The sequence below is a fragment of the Hetaerina americana genome, unplaced genomic scaffold (genome assembly GCF_022747635.1).
Source record: "Hetaerina americana unplaced genomic scaffold, ioHetAmer1.1.p SCAF_2, whole genome shotgun sequence".
Taxonomy (NCBI): domain Eukaryota; kingdom Metazoa; phylum Arthropoda; class Insecta; order Odonata; family Calopterygidae; genus Hetaerina; species Hetaerina americana.
In genome coordinates, this window is record NW_027286763.1 from 84,901,112 (window position 1) to 84,919,523 (window position 18,412).

Genomic DNA, 18,412 nt, shown 5'->3' on the forward strand with positions numbered 1-18,412 from the left:
ACATTCCCTACCTTTGTCTTTTGGGGCGGAGACCACGAGTTGCATGTCCATGTTATAGTAGAATTTCCCCTTCTTGCTTTTCATGTCTAATTTCCACGTAATTCAATTGGATAATTTTGTATGTGCATGTGTATGCTGGTTGACGGTATATATATTTGCATACGTGTGTGTTGAGAAGGTTTTAGCATGAATACATACGCCTGTTTGGGTGTAGGTTTTCATGAAAATGTTAGTTTTGAATGTGGTTTTAATCTCTTTTACGGATGATGACCTAACAACCCGTGCCACACTTCTGTGTGGCGGCTTGCGGGGTTTTCTATTTATGTAGACATAATACCCCTATTAAATTACCCACCCAACCTTAATGTCGCAATAAACCTTACATCGGTCGCCACCCTCAATAACTGCTACAAAAATGACTAATTTTCTTGTTCGGCTTCCCCAGAGAGTTACACTGGATAATAAGTTAGACAAAGAGGTAAAATTCAACGAATTTATATTACTGCATTCTTTATTTCATATGCTGGATATTCTGAGTCGTAATAATTTTTATTTTTCATGGAATCTGGAATTCAAGACAATAAATTAAAAATATTTGCAATATCACTTTAATCACTCTATGGTATAATGCATAAAACGCTAACACCATTCAAATAAATATTTCAAAACATGATAGATTATTATAATTCTACGCAGTAATCAATGAAAAGGATATGTTATCCTAACTTACTTTTGAGGGAATTTTCAGTGGCCACCCTATATTTCCATCCTCGTGTCTTATCGATCATTACAGTCTTCCTCTTTCAATCCCCGGTTCCCCATCTTTAAGGCTCTTTCATGCTCTTCATGTTTTCATAAAGTTTCTTATTCCTCGTGGTGACCATTATAACAAGAGTTTTTTTGCCATATTTTCATGTCCATTCTTCGAACATGCCCATACCATTGGAGAGCTCGTCTTCTTTCATTCCCATTTCTTGTCTAATATTTCCCTTTTTTTCCCTTCTAACTTGGATATCCTGGCTCCTCTCCTTATTCCCTCCACCTCCACAGTCTGTAATTGACTTTTCAGGGTTTTACTCAAGGTCAAGATCGCTGCCCTCATAAGTTACTACACACTCTAGCACTGTATTTAGGATTCTCTCGTTTATTTTTCTAAGTATCATTTTGCTCCGCAGAACACCATTCGACATTTTAATTCCTCCTCAGGTCTTGAGTAGTCTGTATTCCACATCATATTCATTCCTTGCGGATTTGGGAACAGTTGAACCTAAATAATTAAAACAATTGGTCGCTTTAGTAGTTTCTCGGGGCAGCTATATATCTTTTTCATCTCTTCATATCACCAGATAGTTGACTTTCTTCATTTTTTCAACATTCAATATTATGATTCCGGAAAATAATAATAGCGTTTATTAATTTAGGCAACTTAGGTCTCCAAGACATACAATACAAAAAAATGCATCATGTAACTGAACACACTAACTCTAAAAAACAACAAAAGAGACAATATTAAACCGTAACATTGCTTGACAGCAATGTATAATAGCAATATATATATATATATATATATATATATATATATATATATATATATATATATATATACATAGGATTTTAAATTATATAGTTATAATAATAAATTTACAAAAATATAAGAAAAGATTTGAGCTACTAAATTGCAGTAGTTTTATTATAGAATATTTATGCTCTATACATAACTAAAAATTGTATAAAATGTATACAATATGACCCAAAATAGTTTTGGTTTAAAATAAACAAAGGTCTGAAATATTTTAAAGCCGTCTGGTTTCCATGTTTCATTTCCACGTTAGTGAGATCGTAGCCATTAAAATTTTATGGTTTTTGTCCGAATGTTTCTGGGAACTTTGTTCGTTGAAGCGATGGGTCGCTTGAAGGGATGGTTTGTTAAAGCGTATATCGGTCGTGGATGTATTTCTTTAGAATAAATGGTTCGATGATGCAAGGAAAAATAAAACATTTTTTGAGAGCTTTTTACGCCGAAACATTTTGATGTAATCACCATTTTTAAAACCAGCTCAATATTATATATATATATATATATATATATAGAGGAAGACGGAAGGTTTCCGTCGAAATATCAAGAAAATACGTGTTTGTTACTGTGTATTGTACTATATATATATATATATATATATATAAATATATATATATTTATATATATAAATATATATTTATTTATTTATATATAAATATATATTTATTTATATATATATATAAACCAGAAAATTTTCCCACTATTTAGGATAAAAGGTTGCCCTGTATCCCCATTGGTAAACTCTTCTAAAATATCAAGGAGATTTCATATTGAACTTCAAATCATATTGGCAGGTAACTTAATGCTACATTTCTTATCATGAAACGAGTGATTGACCATTCATTGCTTCGTATGCCTTGAGCATGGCCAGTCGAAGATGATTGCAAGACATTAAAAGCTCTTCTTGCGTGACCTTTCCGAATGATTACACCATTTACGATGAGAGGACGACGATGCTTTGAGGGCGGTGGGAAAGGAAGAGGATGAAGAGAGTGAAGGGAAAGGGCCTGAGGCAAAAGTAGTAATTAGGTGTCTCCATGTGTTATATTCGCTTCTCGTAAAGTTATTCCACGGGCAGCAGACGTCGAGTTTACCCAGGACGCCTTACTTTCTGTCCCTCTCTACGCCAACCTTTCACCATTTCATGAAATGATTTCCTTAGTCCCTAAAATCTCGTTTCAATCCTGCGGCCATCGTCAAAGTTGTCGGATATCCACAGAAAAAACTTGTTATTCGGTGGAAACCTAACTTCTGAATACACAGTTACTCTTTTTTCCAAAATTCTTTCTCAGTGAAAAGATCAAGAGGAAAAAATACACATTTTTATTTAATCCGGTCTCAGAATGTAAAAAAAACCTCTTAACTCGGAATATGGTTTTCGGCTATTCCCCTGGCGTTTGTATTAAAATAGCTCCAAAGTATATTATCTGTGCCTATTTGGTCTATATTGTTAAGGTAGAGGAATGGTGAAAATGTTTCGCCATTCGTACCTTTGCTTTGAATGATTTTTTAGCTTCATTGCTATGAAAAATTAATTGGGAAAGGTAGGGGAATTATTTGGCATTGGTCATATTTTAAAAAACTCTGTGCGTCTCAATTACTGTTCAAATTTTAAAATATTTTATTAGTTAATTTCTTCGTGGGTTGTGATAGAGGGTGATGTTACTGGACGAGTTATATTATTGACCACTATCCACAAAATAAAGGTGTATATCTAGATGTAGTATATGCATTTCCGACTTTGAAGAATCAATACATAATATTATTTAAGATACAGAAATACTTATCCATGATAAAAGTACTCCAACTTAATTTCCTTAGCGACGTAAACTTTGATGACGGTTCTTGGACGTAATTCGATGTTTCCATACTGGAGTGAACGCTGAAGTAGGTTCACCGAAGCAGAAGAGTTATCGTAAAAATCGAATACCATTAGAAAAAATTATTAATAAGTATAAATATAAGTATAAATAAAAAAAAGTATTAATATTAATTGTTCTAAAAGAAAGCCTCTGATACAATGAGGCGAATGATTAATTTCACCGCTATCATTCCATATTTTCAATTTTCTCCTCTCTCTTTGAAAACTCAACATGTTTACAACAGTCATGACACCACAGAGAAGACGTTTCTTCATATGACCGGCACATCATTTGGAAAAAGCTAAAAATAGGCGTTTTATGCATTTGGCAAGACCCAGCTAATTTTTCGGTTCGACCGTGCGGAATGCTCTGTCCAGATTCATTTTTTTTGAAGACGTTGAGAGTTTAACATCGCTCAAGGTCGCGCATTTATGCCCGCATATTCTTCTTCTTCACTTTAATTGGATGGACTCCCGGTCCGCACTTTGAGCGGCAAGCAAATGGGAGTGGACTACTCTTTTACGTTCATTCCCAACCCCTTACCCATCTCCACCCCATCCCCCGTAGGCTATTACTTTTAGCGCGCCGGAGGGATGACCGCGGCTTCGGAGAGCTTGCCACCCCCGCAGTCGCGGCGATTTTCCCTCGTTCCGCTGCCACTTATTGCGCCGCATGAAAAATGAAAAAGAGGTAGTGGTGAGGAGGGTGGCAGGAGGGGCGGAGGTTGAGAGACGACGACGGAAGCGGTGGAGAGACAGTGGCGAATGCAGGGGAGTTTGAGCCGAGCGGGGGCGTTGCGGAAATTACGTCAGCTCGAGGCATAAAAGGAGACGGAGTCGGAGGAGAGGCAAGCGACGCCAAATGAGGGCGGGTAAATTTCGGAGCCCCTTCTTTTTTGCCACTCTCCATCCTTTCATCCTTTCCCATTTCTCGTCTCTTTCTATCATCGAATCCTCGCTTGACTTGGAGTCTCGTCGGCCAAGTCCCCGTGTGTTTGCGCTGCCGTGCAAATCCATCCTTCGTCCTTCCCCTCCCGTGGCCAGTCTCTTCCTCCCATTCCTCGGAGCGAATGGGACATTCATGTGTGGGTGCGGTCCGGGGAAACTGTGTTACGTGTGGGCTTTTTGAAAAGGTATACAACGGAGGCTCATGCGCCGGTGGTGTTAGGGGCACGGTGTGCGGGGAAGGATGGAATGAAGGACGGGGATATGGGACGGTGACTAGGAGTCGGATGCGTGGCAAGCGAGGAAAGGGAATGTGAGACGACGCGCTGATGATGGTGATCCTCCGGGCACGCGAATTGCGAGAGTGGAGTATCGCGGGTCTCGCCCGTATTTCGCTACAAAAACCTTTCTCTTCAATCTCTCCCCCCCCCCCCCGGGGAAAGCGACTCGGCCTTGGTGTCTCCAATCTCGCACGCCTCTTTGACTTCGGTAAGCAGTCTACGAGTTGTCTCAAATACTGCGCCAGGACCACGTAGTTCTTGAGACTCAACTTAAATTATTACTCTATCCTTATGTGATATTTTCCAAAATAAAACGGCGACAATGTGTCAATATCAAATGATATTATTGGTTTGTATATATAGAAATAAATAAATATCTACAAGCACACATACATAATAACGTGAATATCGTATAGATTTGATGAAAAGATGAATATTTTCGTAAATATATATATATACATATATATTATTATAAGGTAATATACCGGTAGAGGTAGGTTTTGGATGGATGCAACAACAAATAAATATTTTATGACTCCTAACAAAACACAATACAGCAACTTACTCTACACCCAGTCCTCCTTCATCTCTGTGTACCACTTTCCTCCCTTCATCCTGTCCAACATCCCTATCCTGTTCCTGCCTTTTCTTAGCTTGCGTAACATCCTCCCCTATATAACAGTTTTCAGCATCCCACTGCCGATCAATACGTCCTTCATCCATTTTTCCTTGCCACTTAGGATTTCTCCCAACAAACCCATCTCCTCGCCCACCATACTTAAAATTTGCTTCCTCATTTAAGCTTTTAAGCTTCCTCATTTTGTTTTCCTTTCGGTCAATTTCATCCTCTTTATTCTTCTCCTCCCACTCCCACATTTCTAAAGCCTCCAATCTACGCCTCTCCTTTTGCTTCAATGACCACGTTTCCGCGCCGCCCATAACTACGCTCCGTATCAATGTTTTTGCGACTATTTTCTTAACATCCTTAATCAACTTCCCTGTCATCAACTCCTTGTGAAAAGCACTTTGCCTAGCACAATTCTTCTCCCCACGTCCCTACTACTTTGACCGTGTTGGTCCAAATCACTTCCGAGATACATAAACTGTTAAACCTGCTCAATTTTTTGCCCTCCTATTTTGATGTTTAGCAAAGCTTTTTTCTTTCTTGAAAATTGCATGACCTTTGTTTTATTAATACTGAATATATATATATATACACACACACACATATATATACATATATTCAATACTAATAAAACAAAGGTCATGCAATTTAAATAACTATAGCAACGTAACTTCCTCTTATATATACCATAAACAGAGTAATCAAGATACCAAATTTAAATAGATTTTATCATACCATAACTATTTAAAGTGCAATTGAAATCTAAGTGAATTTAATTTTTCAAAATATTTTGGTAAAATCACAGTTGGCACTTTCGTAAGGCGATTATCCGCTTGTTATTGGAGATGCTTAATCTTGATTTCCCTTTTGAAACTTCATCTCTCATGAAGGTCCCAAGCTGCTTCCGGGAAATACCGTCGCGGAGGATGGCTTGTTGGACTAACAAGCCAACCTACGCGACGGTAATTCCCGGAAGCAGCGTGGAACCTTCATCATATAGACTTCGCGGAAGCCGTAAAATTAATATCATTACTGGTATAAATGAAATTCTTAAGCGTATCGTTAATTTTCTTTAGGTTTTCGTCGAGGGAATATATTTTTAAATATAGACATTTCTTTTAATTTTCATCATTTGAGTAAAACACACCTACTTCTAAATTCTTATTTTTTTCCCGTTCTGTACGTTATTTCTATTCCTTCTCAATTCCTACTAATGCGCCTAGAACTGCGCGACTTCCAATTAGCTATGATAATCGTCCGTACACTATCTACCTTTTCCTCTAATCCCTTCCTCCTTCTTCTCTCCTTCAGTCCGTAAAATTAGATAGATGTCGACACTCCTACGTGCACAGCGGTTGAGTAATTAAAAGTATGACGCTCAAGCATGCTTTCAAACTCTTGGTCTCTCGTCCGGGCGAAATAGTAGTGGGGCCTCGTGGTGCATTATCTCGTAGGCACGTGTGCACTCCCATTGACTATCGTCCTTCGAGCGGACTGATTCCCGGGTAGTCCATCGGCGAACCTCCACGTGCTCTCTGAATAATTTTATTCTGATTTTATCCCAGCTTTTGCCACGCAGTGCTTTAACGTTCTAGGATGCTATTGAGGTTTCTTTAAAATGTTGGCCGGTGATTGGCTTTTCTTTTCATTATGCTAATCGTCGTAACCAATTGTCACTGTGTAGGTATAAGTTATCCAAATAAATGGGCAACGTTTTTTCATAATATATAAATGCCATTGACTGAAAAGTTAATATAATGTGTAAAATTAAATTTAATTAGCCTTTTCAAACATATTGGTTTATTTTATTTTTCGTTTGACATAGTAGCAAACAAAAACCTTGTATCTCAACGGTGGCTGCAGTTAAATATCGTATTAAAGTAGTACAATCATTTGGTCATTGTGGTCTTATTCGCCATGGAACAAACTGACATAATAATATCCTTAACGTCTTGGGCTCATTTACGCGATTGCGTGATTATGTGGTATTCGAAATGTTAATACTTAAATAAATGCACAAGAGCTAATATATACCACAACGATAAAATAAGGGAGATAGATTCCAGTACACATAGGTACAAATACTGATTCTTTCCCCGAACAATCAGAAATCATAATAGTAAGAAACCGAAGTCCCTTTAGAAATATTAAAAACATTGAATTTACAAGTCGGAACAAAATTAAAAATTACAAAGTTGTTAGGTATACTTTCATGTGCATATGTATGTTAGTTGGTAGTTTGAGTGTTTGCATGTGTGTGGGGTGTAAATGTTCTTGCATGAATGTATGGCATTTTTTTGTGGATGTCTGAATTTTTGGTTTTTGCATGCGGTTTTTTTTCTTTTCTAAATTACGGGTGGGGTCCTAGCACCCCCCGCCACACGTCCTTGCGGGGGCTTGCGGCGTACTAAGTAGATGTAAATGTAGATATACAAAATCAACCATGTTGGCATTTTAAAATTCCATCTCACTTTAGTTAATGCTAAAATTAAACTTAAATTAATTAATCTCTGTCGATCATTCAGAGTTGCGAATGTGCGTCCGACCATCAATCAGACCATGGCTGCGAAAGTAATGCAATTTCTTTTGGTATCTGTTATGTTTATCATTCAAACTCGGAATCTTACACCATGTCTTCACATTTAATGAAGCGATTAAGTGCGGGGGCAGTCTGATACGCAAAAGAATTTCATTTTGAAATTGGATTCAAATGCTTGCTCCAACTTTTTTTGGGATAAAATATATATGCATTTAAAAATCAGAGTTCTCAAGCTGCTAAAAAGCGGGGAAGTTGATGAAATGGAATGTTTTATGTCAATGAAATGATTCTTGGCGTCGGCTATAACCTGAAAATACAACATGGGAGAGAATTCACGTAATCTAGAGAGGATTTGGCATATTTTTAGATCTGAAAAAATTCTACGGCAAGACTACAAGTATCCAAATCGAAAAATTCCGGTTTTTTGAGTTTAGGCTATTACATATTTTAGGTGAGAAATTGGCTACTGAAGTAAAAATACCAATGTATTATTCCAGCTAATTTTATTCGGTAAAACTAGTTTCTAAACACTGGCGTCATTCTCAGATACACTGTATCTGCATCTTAACTAGCTTTACCGAATAAAATTAAGTGGAAAGATACATTGGTATTTTATTATTTCATGGAGAATGGATTTCTACAAAGTTAAGCCTGAAAATAAGAGAAAGGATGAAGAAATTAAGTTTTCTTGAAGTTGTAAAGTTGCTGTGGTGCGTATAGATGTTTAGTTAAGGCGAGATATAATTGAAAATTTAAAGTATTTTTGTCAGGTAGAGATTCCGTTTTGCATTTTATTAGTCTTTGAACTTTTATTTATTTAGGTTGTGACCCAAAAACTCGACGTTTTACCTCGATAAATAAGTAGTTGAGTAAAAGGAATTGATAAATGGATTTTTCCTGCTTTATCCGCATAAGAGCAATTATCAAAAATGGTAAATCTATGGTATTAAATTAAGAATTTGACTGACAATAACATTATCCAGACTTGAATTTCCCACCGAAAGAGCTATATTTTACCCTCTTAAGCTTTGAGGTAAAAGTAAATTCTTTAAAGGGGAATTGGTAATTTTTAGATAATAGGGATAATAAATTGAGTGAAAATTTTTAAGAGCTGAGATGTATAAGGAATACTAGTACGAAAGCTTGAATTTGTGGTTGGCCATGAAACTTCTTTGGTGCTAGCAGCATTTTGGGCCCAATATCTAAGATTTGCCTAACAAGTAACTTCGTACGTTCCCTTTGCAGACATGAAAAAATTTGCGATCGTCGTAAAGGAATGGGGGAGCCACTTAAGAAAATATTATTTTCAAAAGTTGAGCAAAAGCAGAACTACCCCGTCCATTTAACGAGCTACTTTCTTAATATTGCTTGTAAATCTTGCATGAAAACCTCTGAAAAAGGAAAAACCAATTCTGTAATTCATTATTACCAAAGATGCGACTTTTCTGTTTTACGAAGTCGAAGAAGATAATTTGTACGCCAGTTAGTCGATAAACAAGACAATAGTTTCAAAATTAAAGATAGACAGTAGAAAATATGGATTCAAAGATTTATGTAATGCATTCCTCAAAAAATTTCGTGAATACATCAAAACTAATGGAAATTATTCAACTCTGTCAAACAAATTCCTGTATCAGAGTTCTGTTCCAGTTTTTACAATTTTTAATGCCTTAAGTTTTTCGTGTCCAGTATCCTTATGCGTGTAACATTAGCGATGTAAATATAACATGTTACAGAGTAATATGATTTATATGATTTGAAAACTACACAACTATTCAACAATGAGAGATAAAAGTAAATAAGAATTGTACGATTCCAGGTATTCCATAAAACAATAACTTCTTGATAATAAAAGTCATGAACGAAAATCGACATGAGAGGAATGGTGAAGTATTTGCGATAGTGATATCTTAAGGTGAAAGGGTAACCAGCAATTGGGAAAAGGCTAACTTATTAAATTTCTTCTTTCAAAACGTCTTCGCTAATATTTCAAAATATACCCCCGATAACTATCTAAATCTTTCCGGTCAACCAATAATCAAAATGAAAATATCATGTAATGGAATTGAACGTTTGCTGAAAAATATTAAGCCTAATTAATCCTCTGGCCCCGATGAAATACCCGCTCGTATATTTAAAAGTCTAGCTTCAGAAATTGTGCCGTATCTAGAAATAATATATAAGGAGTCGCTGGTAGATCACAAGGTTCCCAAAGATTGGAAAACGGCTAATGTAACACCAATATTTACGAGGGTTGCGATTTATATTTGGAGCCTAATAATGAATAGACAGTGATTTATTGTTGTAAATGGCTTTATTGTTTTTCAAAGTATTCTCATTGATGATCAATACACTATTGCATGCGCTGGAACAAATTTTCTTAATTTTTATTCCATTCCGATTGAGGTACCTCCAAAAAATGGTTTTTGAATATCATCAACGTCTTCTTCAGGCACCGAAAACCGTTGACCACGCAATTTTCTCTTAATAAATGGGAAGAAAAAGAAATCAGGGATCAGGGATGCACGGAGGATTACTCATCAATTCGACCGCGGTAGGGTCATGTCTAGGTAAAATTATTCTGGTGTGCATTCACTCCCTGCCACACACCCTGGTGGTGGCTTTCCGGGCATATATAAATAAAAAATATAAAATACAATATAAAGCTAGAGTCCAAAAAGTTCCAATACGTTCATGTTGACATTTAAAAGCATGCGTGTGTTATTTTTATATGAGTGAAATAAATGTCAAACTGTTAGTTTTTTTGGAAGAAATCAATTAATGATTCAGGATTGTTTAAGCCTCAGAAAAAAATGTGAAATGCATGAGTAAATGGGTTAAGAAAAGGACGAAAAACACGTTTTTTAGCCAGATAAAAGTGCAAAGAGAAAGGAAGGGACGGGGAGGGAAGGATGTGCGGCATTAAAATATCAGCACTCATGATCACATTGTAAGAGACGATTTCCGTAATAAATTAAATACTCTGGTAGGGATAAAATTTGTTGCACTATGCTATTTCCTAAAGTTTTCCTTTGGAGAAGTAGTGAGATAAAGATGCTTATGGTATTCTACGAGGCTTTTGAATTGAAGTTAGGTCCGTTACCGAACTTTTAAATGGAAAAACATCGCGTCAAATGGCACCCTTTGTTGTCACATTTCTAATTGTGTAATGATATAATCTTTAAATCAGGGGACATGAGGTGTGAAGTATGACAGCAATGGACTCCATTTCATGCAAAATGCAGAGAACTTAAGTCGGGAGAGGAAGGGAGAAAGAGACTCCCAGATGGACATTGGCAGGGTAGGAAGCCGAGTAAAAATTATCGTCATTTCCAAGAGTTTTCGGAACAGGCGAGCGCACACTGCTTTCCCACCGTCTATCCCGAACACTTTTCCTCTTTTATTTTTGCCATATGTAAAAACTCCTATGCTTTTCATCTTTTCTTTCAGGGACCCTTTCATACCTGCACTTCCATTAGTTGTTTTTCAGCTTGTTTACGATCTTATATGCACGCTTCCGATCTACTTTTTGAGCTGCCTCTCCAATTTTTTGTTTGATCTACTTTTTTCTCCCGGGGCGCGCAGTGCAAGTGGGTCACGCGTTGAGACCGACCTGAAAGAGTCTTATTTTTCTTCTTTAACATCCACCCCCCCCCCACCCCCTTCGTACGTGTCTCCGTCGCGACCTCAGGCGGTATCTCTCTCACAGCATCCAGATGGCGGCCGTCATTGGTCTTCCGCGTGATAGCCGCTGACGCTCCAATGGGCGGGGCACGGTTTAAGCAAGTCTCTCAGTCACAACGCAGCCTTCAGGGAATCGCCAATTTCTTCTCCAGAGCTAAATATCTAATCAGCAGTCAATTATATAAGGATCACGATGGAAAATATAAAGGACCCCGCCGCCAAACCCTGTCGCTATACCGAATAAAAGGGTATATTGAAACATTTAATATCACATTGTGACATATACCTATAAGGTGTAATAGTTCATTTTATTTTGAAACCTTCATGAATTTGATTCATTGAGGGAAGCTCTTATATCAATGTAACACTTTATAGCTTGTCTTATTGAGTTCCGGAGCTTTATTGCCTCTGGCGTAACTTTATGGAATTTGCATAACATACTGAATTGAAGTTATTGACTTTGTAATTTCACACGCTTAATTTAAAAATACGACCCAGGTTTCGACGTTGAACATCATCATCAGGTGGTCCTCATAGAAGAAAACTTGGTATATATACCTAAGGATCGGGGGAGGGGGGTTAAGTTAGAGAGGGAGGCTAAGGGAGGGTGGAGGCCGATTAGCCTCTATCCCTATGTCAAAATTCAATATAAATAAGGAAGTTAATGTAATTAAAACGTTAGCAGTAAACAATGGCTATTTAGAAGATCTAATTAATAAACTTTACCGGAAGAAACTTACGAAAATAGCCTTAAGCCACATTTACAATCCCGAATATTTAAAAAATCCAACTGCCAAATGGCGACGAATACTCTATCCAGGGAATATTTCTCAAAAAGCAATCAAACTTTTACCAAAAGAAAAATTTAAATGTGCCTTTTGCGAATTAAATGTGATTCATGCGAGTTCATCGCTTTTGACGTCTCACACTAAAGACAAAGTTCTCAAAATCGAGAGGAGTGGAGTGTATGAATTAAAGTGCTCAGAACGTGACACGAAGTATATTGAGCAAACAGGACGAAAATTTAAAGAAAGGATAAAAGAACACCAAGCATATGTTAAGGATAAGAACATAACATCCCTCTTTGCGAAGCAACTCATCGTCAATGACCACAAAAGTGAATTTTCTCCTTTAAAAAATAAAGGTCCAAGGCTTGATGATTTGTAGCAGTTTGAAATGCGTCCGTTGCAAGGATTAACTTCCCAACGAAATTTTGTATCCCTCCCACTCTCCACTCCAAGACTTACCACTCTTCCAAGCCAACGATTGACACCGAAAGATTTAATTCTCTTTTCCTCCCAGTTACATTTTAACCTTTTTACCCCTCAACCCTCCCTGACCCTCCCTCTATGACCAACCCTCCCCCTCCCCCGATCAGAAGGTATATATATATATACCAAGTTTGCCTCTATGAGGACCACTGGATGATGACGTTCAACGTCGAAACCTGAGTCTTGTTTTTAAATAAAGCGCGTGGAATTACATAGTCAATAATTTCATTTAATTCCAGAGGTTTATTGATACGCCCCTGTATTTTATAGTGTTTTCATGAGTTGTACTATTTCTTCAGGGTAATAATACGAAAAGAATTTCAAACCTAATTTTTAAGCCTCAAAACCTAATTAAACTTAATTCTTCCGTAAAATGTGCACAAATTTTAGTATTTTTATTTTCCATATACTAATAATATACATTAAAAAATGACAATGACTTATTGTATGTACTATAGCACTTGCTTTTCAAGGAGTTTTGTGGAATGATGGAAAATTTATTTCCAATAAAACACTATTAATCAAACTGAAGGTTCGTTTTGTATGTAAGGATAGAGATCACCTAGTACCAAGCTCTATACAGCGTGCGAAATTCGCGAATCAGCGTAGGGTGGCCAGTTCATTTTCATGTTCCGCCTGTGGTTTCCCAGGAAGATCTGCTGCTCGAAAAACCAAAAAGCTTTGGTGAAACAGAGTGCCTAGGGGCGTCAACCGAATTTGATCCTGGAATTCAGCTAGTATTCTAGTGCTATGCCCTGGACTACAATGCTTCCCCATTGCTATCAAAGTTGCTCTTTGAAGAAAGAATTAACACAGTTATTTTTATCATTTGAATATTAGGTCATGTGTTTTATATTAAATTTTATAGTATAATGCGAACTGTTCGTGTAAAGCTTCATTAAACTCATGAGTACTAATTGCAGAATTATCAGACTTTTCAATTTTATTAAAGGTTAATAATTTAAAATACTATCTTTTATAGATAATGAACAATATATGAAATACGTACGCTGTGGCTTAAAAATAATTATTCAAAACATAGCTATCCAATTATTAGGCTGAGATATGGAATAACAAAAAGGTATAGCATAAGGTAACGCTAAATCAGGGGGATAAATTAAATATACTGAACGCTTATAGATAATTTGAATTCAACTGATATAGCCTACACTAACTTTGAATTCAAACTAATATACTTGATGAGGGTAAAACTAAAGTAGAAGGGATATAATATATTTACAATGCAACTTAAAAATGTATGATAAAATATATTTCATGTGAATAAAGAGCCTTACAAGAATAAAATCCAAAAGCGGTACTTAGACTAGGTGATTGCCATTATTTTACTGAAAAAGGTAACAAGCCATATGATATTTTGACGCATATAAGTAATTATAACAATTTAGATGCAGTAATACTACTTATTTTTGAATTCTGAAGTAATAGAAATTCCGTTTATTGCCAATATGTAAGTGAGATCTAACAAAATTTTCCAACTTTATTCAATATTGGATTGTGTGGTGTTTAAAATCACACTGCTACTAGACGCAAAATTGTTGTCCAATGAGTTGTTGTAATCCGCCACCATGTGAGTCACGCATTACGAAAGGAAAGGTAAAAATATAAAGTCATCCGGAATTCGTCACGCAGAGTTATAAATATTTTCTCGCAAAGAACATAAGGCAGTATTTTGTTCCTGTCCCTTGGGGAAGGAAAGAGTCGTAGGTAAAGCAATCACACAGGGTCATAAAGGATAGGAACAGTGCAATTAGAGGCACGTATAGCCAGAAAAAGGAGACGAGTCACTTTGGCCAAATACATATTCAAACAGGAAAACCCGCCATAAGGCGTACATATGCATTATTTTTTGAGCTTATAATTATGTTCTTAACTAATACTGCATATTTTTTTTCCCAGTCCCATGTTTTTTTTGACAATGTTATTTATTCTGCCGTTCATGGATAAAATTACACTTTAATTCTATCTTTTCTACAATTAATATCTATAATTTGTATATAAAACGCACATTTTTAAGTTTAATTTCAATCGCTAAGTTTCGCATCAGTATTGTATAGCATTAAGGTCATCTGACCAAGCTGCTATGCCCTCAGGATCACGGATATCTCGGTTAACCACAGCATCGTCGGCAAATAAACGTATCTTACTGGTGACTACGGAGTCAATGTCATTAATGTAAATTAGGAATGAAAGAGGTCCGACGGAACTTCACTGGGGAACCTTTTAAACTTCTACTGCATTTGAGGCAACTCCATCCTTCACTACTCTTTGAAGCCGGCAATTCAAAAAGTCTTTAATCCAACCCCGAATATTTTTATCTGTGTATAGAATATGCTTCTAGCTTTGCAAGTAGTTTACTATGAGGTACTTTGTCGAAGGTTTTCTCAAAATCTTGAAAAATCGCGTCCACTTGAACATTGGTCTCTCCCTATGTAAGAATATCAAATCAGCTTCTAAAGATAGTACTCATATCCAGGCTCACTACCTGCTGGGCTGTAAACAAAGTCTAAGCTCCAAAGAATAACCTGTTCGTGGCAGGTCCTACTTTTAATCCATTAAAAAATAAATACTATGCCATTCAACTCCAACTCAATTAAAAAAAAATAAGTTCCCGCGGCGAAATTTTTACAAAGACGCTAGTACTAAATAACATTTGGAAAGTTTTGGTGCTCAAGCGTAGATTGCATTCGCGCTGTACAAGTCGAGGCATTCCTTTCACAGCTTAATAATTTTTACGTCTTTCTGAAGGCTTTCAAGTCTTCGTAGAGAAGATGAGAGCACTCCGCAAAGAGTTTTATCTCACCACGGAGAATTTAAGGAACGTAGAGGAAAATAATGTTCTCCATGAAGAATGGTGTATTTTCGAGTCATCTTCGAAAGCAATCAGTAATGCAATGCATGAAGTGCACTGAAGAGTGTATGACTGAATATATAAAAAATCTAGTAAACTTAAGCTCTACGGCCTCGTGAAATAACAAATTTGAGGAAAAACTCCTATGGCCCTATTAAATTAACACCATTTGTCCATAAGAAAAACTATAAATTGCTATGATGGTTTGTGGGAGTAAGTGAAATGGTGAAAAAACTTATTTCACTTGCCAATCTTTAGTGAGATGGTATTTCTTCTTTCGTAAGTAACTACTCCAAGTGATTAATCATACGAAATTCCATTATCTCGATTTTCTCTAATTTAATGATCAGCTGCGCACTTATCACGCATATTAATTAATGCAAGGGGCCACTCAAATTTAGCTTGGGAATAAACTTTAGATTGGAAACCATGATTTAGTGCTAATCCATAGCAATAGAAAATTGAGGAAAGGTTTAAAATTGTACAATAAGTCCGCAACATATTTTATAACGCTATAGTTTTGTAATTCCTACATAACTTTCAGTAATTTAGACCAAACTGATAAATTGTTTGAGGCAAGCGTCTGTGAGCTCAAATGGTAAAACGTGTAATGCCATTTAGATGGGAAGAAACCGGCAGTACCTATCACATTAGAATGAAAGAGCACGAAAAGACTTCATATCGGGGCTCATATATTCTTATTCTATTCTCATGTCTACAAGTTTATATTGCGTGTCTCATTTCTATTCCCCGACGTCATACTGGTCAATAAATAGTCCCCACGTAACAAATACCCGTTACTCCGATTCTTATTATCACCTGATGTATGCAGAAGTAATCTCTCACCCGTGGTCAAAATCCCTTCAATTTTCACATCTTAACAAACACCTCTTTGTCCCTCTCCTCATTTAAACAATGCATAAGTGTGTATGCTTCCTTTCCTGATCAATGAAACCAAACGATATAAATTGGTCGTTTGTCTATGTATTGTATGTTACTTATTATGGAAGTAAATCGAATTTCACTTTAATCCTGTGAATTTATGATTTTATCAGACTAATACGTAGCAATCGTTTGGCGTGAATACAAATTCATTTACGTGTTGCCATCTTCCTCCAAATATCTACTTTTGAGAATTTAGATCTCAGTTCTCATTGGCAGTCACTACACACATAGGGCGGCAGGGAGGCAGAGACTACACATATTATGATATTATCCTCACCTTACCCCAAATTTGGTTTTTGATCTAATAAGGTCCGGTACCTTATGACATAAGTTCATGTTTATAATAAATCATGCTGTGTAGTTGTCATGGGACATGGAAAGGATGTCCAATGAGCAACTCTCAAAGAGGCAATTGGCGTATTTCAAATACATGGTGACAACTTTAAAATCCATATTTTCAACTATCTGCATTATCTACCATCTGAAATAAGACGCATTGGGCATTTTGAAATTTTTACTCCAGTCACAAAGACCGAATTGAGTGGCATTAAAGTGTAATTTGAATCAATGAAACTACTTTCCACATTTTTTTGATCATAATGATTTTCATCTAATTATGCCTTGTTAAGGGAGCTAAGGGAGTGAATTGGTGTAATTTTCCCTGTTGCTTAGGATATAAGCTCAGGGATTGGCCGCGATTAAAACTTGAGCATTTAACATTGTCCTATTTTTTTAAACGAGTAAATTACTTTCCGAAAAAGAATAGATTCTTTTTTAGCGTTGTTAATAATCGTCATGCGTATTTTTAGTCATACAGCCTCAGGTGTTGAGGAATTAAGCAAAAGAAAAAATCCAATATCTCTACGGTTCATTTTTTCAATGCAGAATATTGATGCTATTAACCTTATTGTTATGCAAAATAAATCTCATTTTCGTGGTAAACTCATTCAACAGCACTATATAATGATTATTCTTGGATGGAAATGTATTATTTAAACAATATTTACAAATTAAAATAGATTTTATAATTTTTTACAAAGATATACAATTTCACTAAGCAATAGATTCGCGGTCATCACTCCTAACAAACTTTCGCTTTACCGGAATCAATTTATATTCTCATATCGCTTATTTCATCTAAGAAATATTTCAAGATAAATATTTACTGATAAAAGGATCCAGCATGAATAAGATCTACACCTTCAATTTGAAAAAAATATACTTTTGGAAATGTCACAGAAACCAAATTTATGCGATGCAGAAATTCTCATTCCGTTTTGCTCTTTAGGAATCCTAAGTCCTAGTTTCAGTTTTTTATGAGCGGTGTTATTATATGAGACGTTAAGTTCTGCATTATATCGGTTCTCATACGTCCTCTATTCCTGGTTTTTTATGTTGATATTGCTTTTTGATATTTATATATCGGAAATATAAAATTTTAGGGACCAAAAATTCAGAGTAATGGATACGTAATGAACGTATGCACAGACTTTTATGAAATTTGAAGGTTAAGCATATTCCCAGTACCGCGGCACAATGCAATTAGAGAAGTAAAAACTCATTTATTACGACTCACTGGAGTTAAATCTATAATTAGCATTATTGAAGCGTAATTGAGATCAGTGAAAGGTAATATCATCGCAATTACTTTTTAGCGAATTAATAAAATTAGCAGTACCATAAACAGCCTGTTTCCCAATTGTAATACGCAGCGATAAATATTAATGAATCGCAAATCACCCCAACTAAATAGCATGAGCCTGGAACTCTTTCAGTATGGATGCATTTCATTACATCTCTGTTTAAACATTTTTCT